The sequence below is a fragment of the Procambarus clarkii genome, chromosome 55 (assembly GCF_040958095.1).
Source record: "Procambarus clarkii isolate CNS0578487 chromosome 55, FALCON_Pclarkii_2.0, whole genome shotgun sequence".
Taxonomy (NCBI): Eukaryota; Metazoa; Arthropoda; class Malacostraca; order Decapoda; family Cambaridae; genus Procambarus; species Procambarus clarkii.
In genome coordinates this window covers 21,759,019-21,772,048 of record NC_091204.1, presented here as the reverse complement: position 1 = coordinate 21,772,048, position 13,030 = coordinate 21,759,019, and the positions used below count along the sequence as shown (strand labels likewise).

The 13,030-nt window shown below is 47.5% G+C and overlaps 1 long non-coding RNA gene across 1 annotated transcript; it reads right to left on the bottom strand.

The window, feature by feature from the left end:
- Positions 1-7,861: 7,861 nt before the first annotated feature.
- LOC138352911 (uncharacterized) lies at positions 7,862-11,920 on the bottom strand. The gene is made up of 2 exons (XR_011222983.1): positions 11,783-11,920; positions 7,862-9,501 (listed from the first exon to the last, which is right to left on the bottom strand). It is a non-coding gene; the product is annotated as an uncharacterized lncRNA (long non-coding RNA).
- Between the last annotated feature and the right edge of the window lie 1,110 nt (positions 11,921-13,030).

The following is a 13,030-nucleotide window of genomic DNA, read 5'->3' as shown; positions in this document are numbered from 1 at the left end:
AATTTCAAAACCATTGATATGAGAAATTGTGGGAGTCTTTGAAAAAGTATTATCGTGAGCTGTGGGAGAATATTTTATAGTATCCATTGTCTCAACGTGATCAAGAAAGATGTTCGAGTGCACAACCAAAAGTGAATAATTTAGCTAGACTAATGTGGTGGAGATACTATATAGTTGTAGAGGGTGGAGGAGAGGTGAGGGCCCGAGTGAGGTGCACGGACACCAGCTTGACGATAGTTCACTTCCAGTTAAAGCAATTTACTCTTTTAGAGTGGCAGTTAAATATTCATGTGGTGTTACTGTGTGAATAGTTAGGTTTGCTTCTGGAAAGACCTGTGTATAGGCATGTGAAGTTAGAAACAAAAAAACCTTTCATCGGTTCATCGTTTGAACCTTTGCAATATCTTTGCCGAGAAGCAAAATACCATCGGGATATATGATTAGAGTTACTCCCGTTAGAGTATCTCAAATGCTATCCTATTCATTAGAATATTAAACAGGGTGGGGACTCAACACTTCCAAATAGCGGAATGAAGATCCACTGCGATGTGGTACAAACAAGCTACTGGTTACTCTTCTTTCAAACCTGGCAAAAGATATCCAGAGACATTACAATAGCCATACACAGACTCAGACTTGGTTACAAGTGCTGCTGGGAGATAACAAACCCAAAAGTTAAAGTGTCATATCTGTGGAACATGCAGAGACTCCACTATTGCATTATTTACTGGAATGTGAAGCAACTGAAGTAAGTAAGTATCAAAAGAAGGCACCAAACTGGGAAGGCTATGTAGCACCATCAAAGACGCAAAATAATCAGAGGGCGCTAAATATCACCAAGGATGCCAATACGAGAACAAAAACGCATAAGGCGAACGATATCAAAAGTATCCGAGTCACCAAGAATTCTACCGAGGGACAGGTGACCGCGAGGGGCGGTCGGAAAGCAAGACACACGCTCGTCCTGGAAGTCAGGACATTCAAGAAGGACATGCACGACCGTAAGAGGGACAATGCAACTAGGACAATAAGGAGCAGGGCGGCGCTCCATCAAGTGACCATGGGTTAAGCGAGTATGGCCAATACGCAACCTCGCCAGAGCTGTTTCCCACCGCCGGTTACGGTGGAAGGAGGACGGCCACGAGGAAACACAACATTTAAGAGTACGTAGCTTGTTACCAGTAACAGACAACCAAGAAGCCTGCCAACGGGTAAGAACTGAGGAATGGATAACTGGGTAAAAGTCGGAATACGGAATGCCTTTACGAGAGATGGGACAAGAGCGGACAGCTTCCTTAGCGGCAGCATCCGCACGCTCATTTAAAGACACACCAATATGGCTGGGAACCCAACAAAACTCAACCGACTTAAATTTACTGTGAACGAGAAACAGCCAATGCTGGATCTCGACAACTACCGGATGAACCGGATTAAAGGACCCGAGAGCCATGAGGGCACTACGAGAGTCAACAACAACCACAAAGGAAGACTGACAACGAGAAAGCAGGAGACGAAGAGCATAGAGAATAGCATAAAGTTCTGCTGTAAAGATGCTAGTCTCCGGAGGCAAGCGACACATATAAGTGCGATCAGGAAAAACAACAGAGTAGCCAACACCGTCCGCTGACTTAGACCCATCGGTGAAGACAGAAATGGAGCGGGAGTGAGAAGAAAAGTGCTCGGGGAAAAGGCGTTTTAGAACCGTAGGAGGGGTAAAAGCTTTAGTGATACGGGTCAAGGAAGTACAAAACCGCGGAAGAGGGACCCTCCACGGGGGCAAAGAAGGAACAACACGAGGAGAAACATCAGAAATACGAACGGAGAGAGAATCCTGTAGGCGAGATAACCGGACAGAAAGAGGGAGGTGGTGAAGAGGAACAGGAACCGCAGGAGGGGTAAAAGTTAAAGCACGACAGAGGCGAGAGGAAGGATGTTGCAAGGACCGCGCAAGATAGCGAAGACAGTAGCGATCACGGCGGTCCTGGAGAGACAGGAAGCCAGTGTCAACACACAAGCTAAGGATGGAAGTCGAACGAAAGGCACCAGAACTGAGGCGCAACCCAGTATGGTGCAAAGCATCAAGACGGCGAAGAGTAGAAGGAGAAGCAGACGAGTAAGCAGGGCAACCATAATCGAGCTTAGACAGGACGAGAGAGGAATGTAAAGCAAGGAGTGCGCGCCTATCTGCCCCCAAGAAGTATGGGACAAGACCCGAAGGAGGGTAAGGGCCTTAGAGCACTCAACACGGAGGTAAGAGATATGGGGAGACCAAGACAAACGAGTGTCAAGGAATAACCCCAAAAGCTTCGCGGAATCTTTGTATTCAAGGGGATGACCATAAAGCGACAAAGAGGGACGAAGAACAACCCGTTTCCGCGTAAAAGTCATGGCACAAGTCTTAGAAGTAGAGAACTTGAAGCCATGACCTGTGGCCCAAGACGACACGGCATCAATTGCAAGTTGAAGCCGGCGTTGAAGGAGAGGCGAATCATCACCCTGACAACAAAGGGTAAGATCATCAACATAGAGAGCGGAGAAGACACCAGAAGGAAGAGAGGAAAGAAGACCATTGAGGGCAACAAGAAAAAGAGTAGTGCTCAGAACACTACCCTGGGGCACACCTTCGTATTGCTGAAAAGAGGGAGAGAAAGCGGTACCAAGGCGCACCCGAAAGGAACGACGAGAGAGGAAGCTGCGGAGAAAGAGAGGGAGATGACCACGAAGGCCAAAAGAATGAAGTTGAGATAGGATATGATAACGCCAAGTGGTGTCGTAAGCCTTTTCTAGGTCAAAAAGGACGGCAACAACGGAGGTCTTCGCAGCAAAAGCAGTACGAATATAGACCTCCAAGTTCACCAGGACATCTGTCGTGCTGCGGCACTTGCGGAAACCAAATTGAGAAGGGGAGAGGAGGTGATGGTGTTCCAGGAACCACATCAGACGAACGTTAACCATACGTTCAAAGAGTTTGCAGACACAACTTGTGAGAGCAATAGGGCGAAAGTCCTTAGGGGAAGTACCCAGAGACCCCGGTTTGCGAACAGGGAGGACAACGGCATCGAGCCAGTCCGCAGGGACTGACGACGACTCCCAGATCCGATTATACAGACTCAGTAAATACTGAGACGTGCTCGGAGGGAGATGGCGAAGCATCTCATAATGAATACCATCGGAGCCCGCCGCCGTAGAACCGCAGAGGGCCAGGGCAGAACGAAGTTCAGAGAGAGAGAAGGGATCATTATAGGGAAGCTGAAGATGAGTGCAGAAATCTAAAGGACGAGACTCAAGGACAGGTTTACGAAGAAGGAAAGATTGGGGAAGATGAAGACCAGAGCTAACAGAAGAAAAATGGGAACCCAGTTCGGAAGCGACCTGCAACGGGTCCGCCACAAGAGTATCATGGAGGTGAAGGACCGGTGAAACATCGGGAACGAACTTACCCGCTATCTTGCGGATACGCTTCCAGATCTGGGCCAGAGGGGTCTCGGACGTAATCGTCGAGACATAAGATGCCCAACATTCACGTTTAGCCGTACGGATGGCCCTACGGGCCACCGCACTCGCTTTCCGAAAGAAAAGAAAAGAATCGGACGTCTGCCTACGGCGGTGCCTCTTCCAGGCTGCACGCTTACAGCGGACAGCCCGAGCACAGTCCGCATTCCACCAGGGAACGCACTTCCGTGGACCCCGAGAGGAAGAGCGAGGAATAGAGCGGAGGGCAGCGTTGAAGACAGTGTCATGAAAAAGGAGGAGAGCGCGAGAGAGAGGCAGAAGGGAGAGGTCAGGGAGAGCAGCACTGAGGGTAAATAGGGTCCAGTCTGCCTTAGCAAACTGCCACCTAGGGAAAGAGAGGGAAGGGCGAAAAGAGAAAAAGGAAACAAGGATGGGGAAATGATCACTTCCATGGAGGTCATCAAGAACCTGCCACGTGAAATCTAAGTAAAGAGAAGAAGAGCAGAGAGAAAGATCAAGACAAGAAAGGGTGCGAGTCCGAGAGTCCAAATGAGTGGGCTCACCAGAATTCAGAAGAGACAGGGAAGAAGAGAGGAGAAACGGCTCAAGGAGGCGACCCCGGGTATTCGTCAGAACGTCACCCCAAAGAGAATGACGACAATTGAAGTCACCCAGCAGGAGCACAGGCTCCGGCAAGGAGTCCAGGAGGTGTTTCAAATCAGGAAGAGAGAGCGGGACACTCGGGGGGAGATAAATGGAACAAACTGTGTACCATTTCCCCACAAAGATACGAGCAGCAGAACAATGGAGAGGCGAAGGAAAAAGTAAAGGAACAAAGGGAACATCAGCCCGAATCAAAAGAGCAGAAGAATTAGAAGCCCCAGCAATGGCTGGGGGGGGGGGGAGAGAAAGGAATAGCCACGAAAACGACCAGGACGAGCACCAAGCATTGGCTCCTGGAGACAGACACAAAGGGGCGAAAACCGCGAAATCAGAAGTTGGAGTTCGAGGAAATTGGCGTAATAACCTCGAACGTTCCATTGAAGAATGGACAACGACGAGAAGAGAAAGGACAAAAACAGAGAACAAGGAAGAAACAAAGGCGAAAGAGCAACAGAGCACGTTAAAGAATATCAGGGTCAGCAAAGTCAGGGTTAGGGGGCATGGGTAAACTGAGCAAAGACGGAGGGAAGGAAACGGGAGAACAGAGCAGAGGTGGGCGGGCAGGGTCTGGAGGAGGAGGAGGAAGAGGAGGAGACAACGGAGAGGAGCCGTCAAGGACAGCAGCAGGAGGAGGGGGAGTAGAAAGAGGGGAGCGCACCCCAGCAAGAGCAGCAACCGAAAGGGAAGCAGGGGCCAAAGAAACCTCCATAGCAGGAACAGGGGGCGCAAGCACTGAAACGGGAGGGGAAGGAGCAACAGAGCCAGAAGGAGGAGCTGAGGAAGAAAGCGAAGCCTTCTTTCCCGCCGGGGAAGAGGAAGGAGAGGAGCCAGGCTTACGCTTCTGACTTAAAGAGACCGGTGTCCCAGCAACTACGTACCGGGCAACGGATTCCAGTGTCTCAACAGGAGAAGCCGAACGAGAGCACACACGACGACCGTTAGGAGAGCGATGGACATCCGCCCGCACCGACAGGCGGTGGGGAGAGCCGATAGATGGAGGAAGAGGATGGGAAGGAGGATCGGAGGGGGACGAGGAAGAAGACACAGAAGACACGACAGACCGGGTAGAAGGAAGGGGAACCCCAGACAGAGGACCAGGAGGAGGATCCTTCGGGAGAGAACCCAAAGGAACGGAGGAGGGGGCAGTGGGCGCATCAGGGTCCAAGGCCCGGAAACGGTTGTGAGTCTGAGGAAGGCGGGAAGGACGTGGAGAGGAAGAGCGCAACACGCGAGCATAAGATATATTAGCATAAGGCGGGAGCCGGCGAACCTGGCGCCTCGCCTCAGGAAAAGATAAACGCTCCCGGTGCTTCAGGTTGAGGACGGCTGCCTCAAGCTTGTAATGGACACACGCACGGGAGAAGGTAGGATGGGCCTCACCGCAGTTGAGGCAACGAGCCTGGGGAGAAGTGCACTCCGACTTAGAGTGACCTTCGCCACCACACAAAGGACAGAGAGATACAGTCCCGGAGCAGCGGAGGGCACCATGCCCAAACCTCCAGCACTTGTTGCAGAGCCGAGGAGAAGGAATGTACTCCTGGACAGAGCACCTGGCACCAGCAAGAATGACAGAGGGTGGAAGGGTCCTACCATCAAAGGTAATCTTCACAACCCGGAGGGGTTGACGGCGACTACCACGAGGGAGACGAGTAAACGTGTCCACCCGAAGAATAGAATGGCCCTGGGCAGCGAGGATATGGCGAATATCGTCGTGGCAGTCGCGCAGGTCCCGAACACCGGTTGCAACATGGGGCGGGAGCAAAATAGTGCCAACACTGGCATTCAATTGAGCGTTCTTCGAGACCCGAACGGGGGTCTCGCCAAGGCAGGATAAGGCAGCCAAGCGGGAAGCAGCATCCTGAGAAGGAGCAGCAACGACACGCGTACCGAGACGAGTGGGGTTAAAAGTAATGGAGGCATCCACGGAATCAATGAGATGTCGATGAAGGGAGAAATCGTCAGGAGGCGCAGAATCAAGAGGGAGGAGATCAAAATATTTGGCCCACGAAGCGGGACCAAACAAGGCTTGATAGGTAGCAGAACTGGAAGGAATCGAGCGAGGGCGGCCGTGACGAGAACGGCGGTGAGAACCCCCAGAGAGAGAGGGGTTAAAAGGCGCAGTAGTTACAACTAGAGAAGGAGCCGCGCCAGGGGACGAGGTAGTCACCACTGGGGGCTTGGGGCTCGACCCAACCACAGAGGAGGGAGGGGAGCCAGGGGAAGGAGTCAGAGAGGCCAAAGGAGGAGCAAGGTCGGGGCCCAATGCAGCGGAGGCTACAGAGCCCGGTCTTCCAATACGGACCGACTCGGGGGCTTGGTCGCCCACCCCACGAGCCTGAAAAGGTAAGCCAGAAGCAGCCGAAACAGGGGTCATCATCTTGACGAAATTACGAATTCACTCACGAATGTGCCCCCACACCCACCATGGAGCCACAATTAGAGGCAGGACACCCAACAAGAAGCTATCGCCGATCTTGTCGGGGCCTCCTAGGGGTGCGTCGTGAGTATACGCCCCACAAACGCCACCTTAAGAAACCGACAGTCCGTCGAGATCGGGTTCAGTGACGAAGTGGGGATTGACAATAAAAGGTTCCCCTCGCTCTCGACGTCGGGTACTGCAGTTCTACGGGTGCATGAGTATGCCTCCTCAAGCACCCGGGCGTCAAAATAGAAGAAGTCCATGGAAGAACCAGAACGAGCAAAATGTCGGCAGGAAACGGCCAGCAGATAGGAGAAGAGGGGGGAGAAAAACGAAACAGAAGGAAAAGGAAAAGGTGCCCAGCAGAATTGGAGAGGACGGCAGTAGGAGCACAAGGCTAGAAAAGGACAGAGGACTGTCCGAAGGAGCATCACACTCCAGCAGCCGCCCACGAAGCCCCCACACGGCGACAACGAGCTGAGCGGGGAGGGGGTGAAGCAACTGAAGAGCTGCGCATCAAAGTCAATATTCATCCAACGACAGCAGCTGCATTAGATGCAAATTCCATAACGACTATAATGGTTAGAAAAGCAGTTGAGGAATGGAGCATACTAGAGAACACTGTGCATCTATGTCTGCCATCAAGACAATATTATTAATACACAACTAAAACCAGTGTGCTAAAACGGAAATGAAAAATAAGAATATGTTGCACATTACACCCAGAAGTCACAATAGCGTGATGCATCAAATGAACAAATCCACAAGGGTCGTGACGAGGATTCGAACATACGTCCGAGAGCATCTCAGACAGACGCTGCCTTAATCGACTCAGCTACGACATGGTAAAAGAATTGCAACCGGGAAATCATACTAACAAATCCCTTGTGGATGTGTCCATTTGATGCATCACGCTGTTGTGATTTTTGTGTGTAATGAGGTAACGGCGAAGAGGTAGAACAGCCTATTGACATAGCTCGAGTGCACAGGGGAAATTACGTAAAACCCAGGTTTGTGTCTGTGAGACACTGCAGGATCCGTTAATAAATCAAGATGATTTCCCGGTTGCAAACCATTTACTATGTCGTAGCTCAGTCGATTAATGCAGCGTCTGGGATGCTCTCGGACTTAGGTTCGAATCCTCGTCACGGCCCTTGTGGATTTCTTCATTGTATAGGTTGCAATCTATATTATTCTACAGTAATCTACGTCCCTGCCATATTAGAGTGGCAGGAACCTGAGAGGTAGGGACCAGAGTGGCAGGGACCTGAGTGGCAAGGACCCGAGTTCCAACATGAAGAACAATGCTTAGGACTTAATTATGAATTCCGAATTATATTTATTTAAATAAAATCATCTTGTCAATCCTGCGCTTGAAACAATCCAGCGACCCAGTTGGCGGCTCGACAACATATTCGAGCGAAGTACGTTGATTTCATAAGTCAACAATCATATATCACACACTGCAAATTACCTTACTTGAATATTCATATAAGTTTGTGTTAAATAAGGAAATCTATGGGTTGACCATTTCATACTTTTTATTGATTGAAGTCATTAAATTTACAGAACTCACACAAGAATAAAATGTGTGAATATATAACATAATGATGACCAAGCCTCAACTAACAAGATGAAGACGGTTCTCCATCAACTGGTGTGTGGTTTGGTCATCAACAAATTTCCTGCAGTTATCTCTGTTGCTGACATTGAAAAGTGTCATTGTTGCCGTAAATGGTCATATTGTGGTTGTCGTAAATGTACACTCACTGTGGCAGAGCCCTGGGAGTGTTCCTCCAGGCCAGAATGTCAGCCTGGAGTTGGGGCAGGCGACTGTAGGAGCCGTGTACCAGACGGTGCCCCGTGAAGGGGTTGGAGGCCGACTCCAGCAGTAGGCGGACCAGCGTCGACTTTTAGATCACCATCTTTGATGAGAGCAGCATCACCAGCGCCTCCATCACCGCCTGCGTCACGCAGTCTATAAACTTCTTCGGGACCACCTTCGAGGATTCCTGAAGCGATACTGACAAATTATGTAAAAGGCAGAAATCTGTTGTCTGCTTATTAAGGTGAGAGAACTGCTGTGCGTGGTTACGTTTTAGAATCTGCGAAACATAAATCTTTCCTCTGTAGATATCTTTTTGGAAAATATCATGTAAACCAGCGACGAGATCCTCATAATAATCGGAATATTCTCCAACCTTGAGCTGAAACGCAGAGCACACTAACTGCAGAGGTTGAGATAGTAACCAGGAACGCTGCAGCGACCTGAGCCAGTCCAGGAACCCCCCATAAGCTGTGGAAGTTGTGTCAACCAACATCTTATAGGTATGCAAAATGTCGTTGAACGTGTATACATTCCATATCATGACGAATTCCCAGGTTTATAAAATCTTGATATTTCGCTAGATCACCCTCCACCTTTTGCTATAAAAGCTGCACCAGATGGTTGGAAAAAAAAAAAAAAAAAAAAAAAGAGTGCTTCTGGTCCAACAATAAGACACTTTACCTGGTCCACAGCTGCAGCAGCGACACCATCTTAGTGTCCCCATTTATTAAGGCTATCTAACACACCCTTGAGAAGGTGAAAGAGGGTCACCTCGTCTAAGACTAAGGACATCAGATGGTCCAGAGTAATGTAGTGGCTAGTGTTGACCAACCGTGCAGCTGCTTGCATACCAAAGGCGGCATCCTGAAGGTACTTCGCTCGCCACATCCCGACCAAGTGCAGCAGTTCCAGCCGCAGGTGCGGGTTGGGGCACACTTCACTGTCGCTGAACATGGTGAGTACCAAGTGTTTTAAAGCAGTAGACTCGAGTGAAGCAAAATTTAAGTTGTTATTCGCCCAGGACTTTTCTAGATCAATAATTTTCCAGCTAACGTCTTTCCATCGCCTTGTTATTCTCACCGACCTCGTTGCCGTACGCGTGGAGAGAGACAAGGTCCATAAAAGTCCAAGGTGGATTCTGCAATCATGTATAGTCAATGAATGTTTTTGCCTACTAAAATATTTAATATTTTCCTCTGACATGTATATTGCTCTTATAATTAGGTTAGGATCATGTAATGAAGGGAAATTCGAAACCATTGATATGAGAAATTGTGGGAGTCTTTGAAAAAGTATTATCGTGAGCTGTGGCAGAATATTTGATAGATTTATCCATTGTCTTAACGTGAGCAAGAAAGATGTTCGAATGCACAACCAAAAGGGGTTAATAAATGAGTTAGACTAATGTGAGCGAGATACTATATAGTTGTTTTAGATTCAGTTACTCAAAACTAAGTTCCAGTTGAACAGGCTATGGCGAGCCCGTAACTATCTAGACTAATGTGCGAGATACTCTATAGTTGTAGAAGGTGGAGGAGAGGCGAGGGCCGGAATGAGGTGCACGGACACTAGTGTGACGACAGTTCACTTCCAGTTAAAGCAATTTAATCTTTTAGAGTGAGAGTTAAATATTCGTGTGGAGTTACTGTGTGAATAGTTAGCTTTCCTTCTGGAAAGACCCGTGTGTAAGCATATGAAGTTAGAAATGCAAAGAACTGCAAATATAGTAAAAAGGCCAATAATGTACATTATAGATCTATTGGCCCATAATGTGCAGGTTTTATGCCCACCTAAACTTAATTTATATATGAAAGAGAGAGAGAGACTGTGTGTCTACTTTTTTCTCTATCGAAGGTTGCAGAGGAGATGGTGAGAGACGGATACTTGAGGGAGAAAGGCAGAGATGGGAAGAGAGGCAGTGATACGAAAACCTGGTTTGCAGATCAGTATTTACTCAAGTTTCAACCGAATCTAAATAACATGATGTTCATTCGTGGCAGTTCCTATTTATATCGACCAAAACTAATTCATAAATATGTCTAACCTACACTTTAAAACAAGGAATCCGGAGTCTTATGTTTCGTGTTAATTGGTTCCAAAAATCCACAACCCTATTACCGAACCAGTATTTACCCAGGTCTTTCCTAAATCTACACTAATCAAATTTAAACCCACGACACAGAAATCTCATTATCGTTATGTATTTGTTTAAGGAATGACATGCATGCATCTATCTATCTAGGGCTGGGGTTGTTGCCAACTCGTTGGAACCTGTGGTTGGAAGGGTTTGGGTTTAAAAACTTAATAGATGGTGTTATTGGAATTGATATGGAGAAATGGAGAAATGAAGTAATTAAAGTATGTGTTGCTGGGGGAAACAAATTGGCAAAATTAACAGGGAAAGAGAAGTGCCTCAAAATAACAGTACACTTAGGATATATTTCACTAACAGTAGGTGTCTAAAAAACAAAATAAGCGATTTAAATGCATTTGTCTGCACAGAAAAAAAAGAGATATTATTGTTCTTACCGAAACGTGGACGAGTGTAGTAAATAGAGCAATTAGTTGAAAATCAAATAAATGGATTTAAACCATTTCGCACAGATATAATATACGAGGAGGGGGAGTAGCCATATATGTTAGTGAAAATTTTAAATGTAGTCTCAAAAAGGTAATCAAAACTGAGGCGCGCACAGAAACTAGTTGGATAGAATTAAACGAAAAAGCAAATAATCTTATAATACAGGCCACCAAACTTAGATAGCAAAGCATCTATGGAATGAAATATGTAGAGCATCTAGGTCTAGTAGTATTTGGGTCATGGGTGACTAATTTTAGTGGCATAAATTGGTTTAACAGAACAGGGAATAATGAAGCAGACGATTTTCTAGAATTAATTGACGATTGCTTTCTTGCACAACATATTAAGGAAACAACGCGGAAAAAAGATTTAAATTTAGTATTAACTAACAGGGGAAACAAATTAATGACATCGAAATAGGGTGTGAGCTGGGGAACTTATGAGCTGGGGAACAGTGATCACAAAGAAATGCGATTTAGCATAGAATTTAATAGACCTTGTTACAGCCATTATGGGTCGCAACCGGGTTCTTTGATCACCGGCGAGTGCACCTCTACGTGGGCCAGCCCACCGACAGTGTCACGAGGTACTTGTACCCCAACGACCGCTCTCCAGCTACTTACTGGCAGAGTAACTCAGCCACACGCTGAGCGGGGTCACAAACCAATATAGGGGTATCGATCCCCTGGCAGTAGTTTCTAGCGACCAGCTAACAGCACTACTCAACAGGCACCTCCCTGTCGCCAGTCTCTCCCTTAAGCCAGTCCCAAAGGTACGCCGATCTTTTCAACACTACAGCACTAGCAGCTACCACACTGTTTCGTCGGCGGCGGCTTACTTGGTCGTTTCCAGGACCCTGTAGGGAGACTGTGGATTGCCCAAGATGAACTGCCCTCTCCAGTACTACTGCCCCCAGGCGTCACCTCTGTGGACACAAAAACGTCATCAATGACCTTGCCGATACTGGTAAAAAAACTAGGAAATACTACTAACCCACTGGGGAGTTGACATTGCTCTGTAGCACACACTAGGTGGCGCTGGTCTTGATTCGTCACCTCACCAGACCCCTCTGGCTGACCAAGGCAAGAATCTATAGCCATTTACAGGTTTTAGATAGCCACCACCAGATGGCATTGTCCATTTTACGTACGATTCCGGGGCAGTTCGGGTGCGGACTCGTAGATGGCGCTGGAACTGCAATTCTACCCCCCCCCCCCTGACAAGGGTGACGAGTCCGTAACAGACCTGTAAGAGAAAATTCTGGTAAAGTGCCAGATTTTCGAAAAGCTGAATTTAATAGCCAAAATTTTTGGGGGTCAAATAGATTGGAAAGTATTGGGCATAGGGTGGGCCGGTCTTGGAGCGAGACGTGAACCCAGCGATAGGTGATGGAATAAAGGGATTTCGGTGTGGATTCTAAATATAACTTTTTTAAAAATATTCTAAGCAAAGCACAGGAACGTATTATTCCATACAAATTGAATAGATCGAATACTAATGACCCGGAATGGACAACAAAGGATCTGAAGAACCTTATTGGTAGAAAGAGAGCTTGGTACAAAAGGATTAAAATTGGGGAAGTCAGTTTAGAACAAGAATTCGTACAACTGTTTATAAATGTTAAAAAAGAGAAGGAAAGCAAAACGAAGCTATGAAGTTCGCAAAGCAGGGCCAGCAAAGGCAAATCCTAAAGTGTTTTATTCTGTTTTTTCATTTGTCAGCATCAAATTGCATCTGCCAATCTTTTGGCAGAAGAAGTATAGATTTAGGAAAAACCTGGGTAAGTAAGTAAGTAATTATCAAAAGAAGGCACCAAACCTGGAAGGCTATGTAGCACCATCAAATGCGCAGAATAATCAGAGGGCGCTAAATATCACCAAGGATGCCAATACGAGAACAAAAACGCATAAGGTGAACGATATCAAAAGTATCCGAGTCACCAAGAATTCTATTTAGGGACAGGTGACCGCGAGGGGATGGTCGGAAAGCAAGACACACGCTCGTCCTGGAAGTCAGGACATTCAAGAAGGACATGCACGACCGTAAGAGGGACAATGCAACTAGGACAATTAGGAGCAGGGCGGCG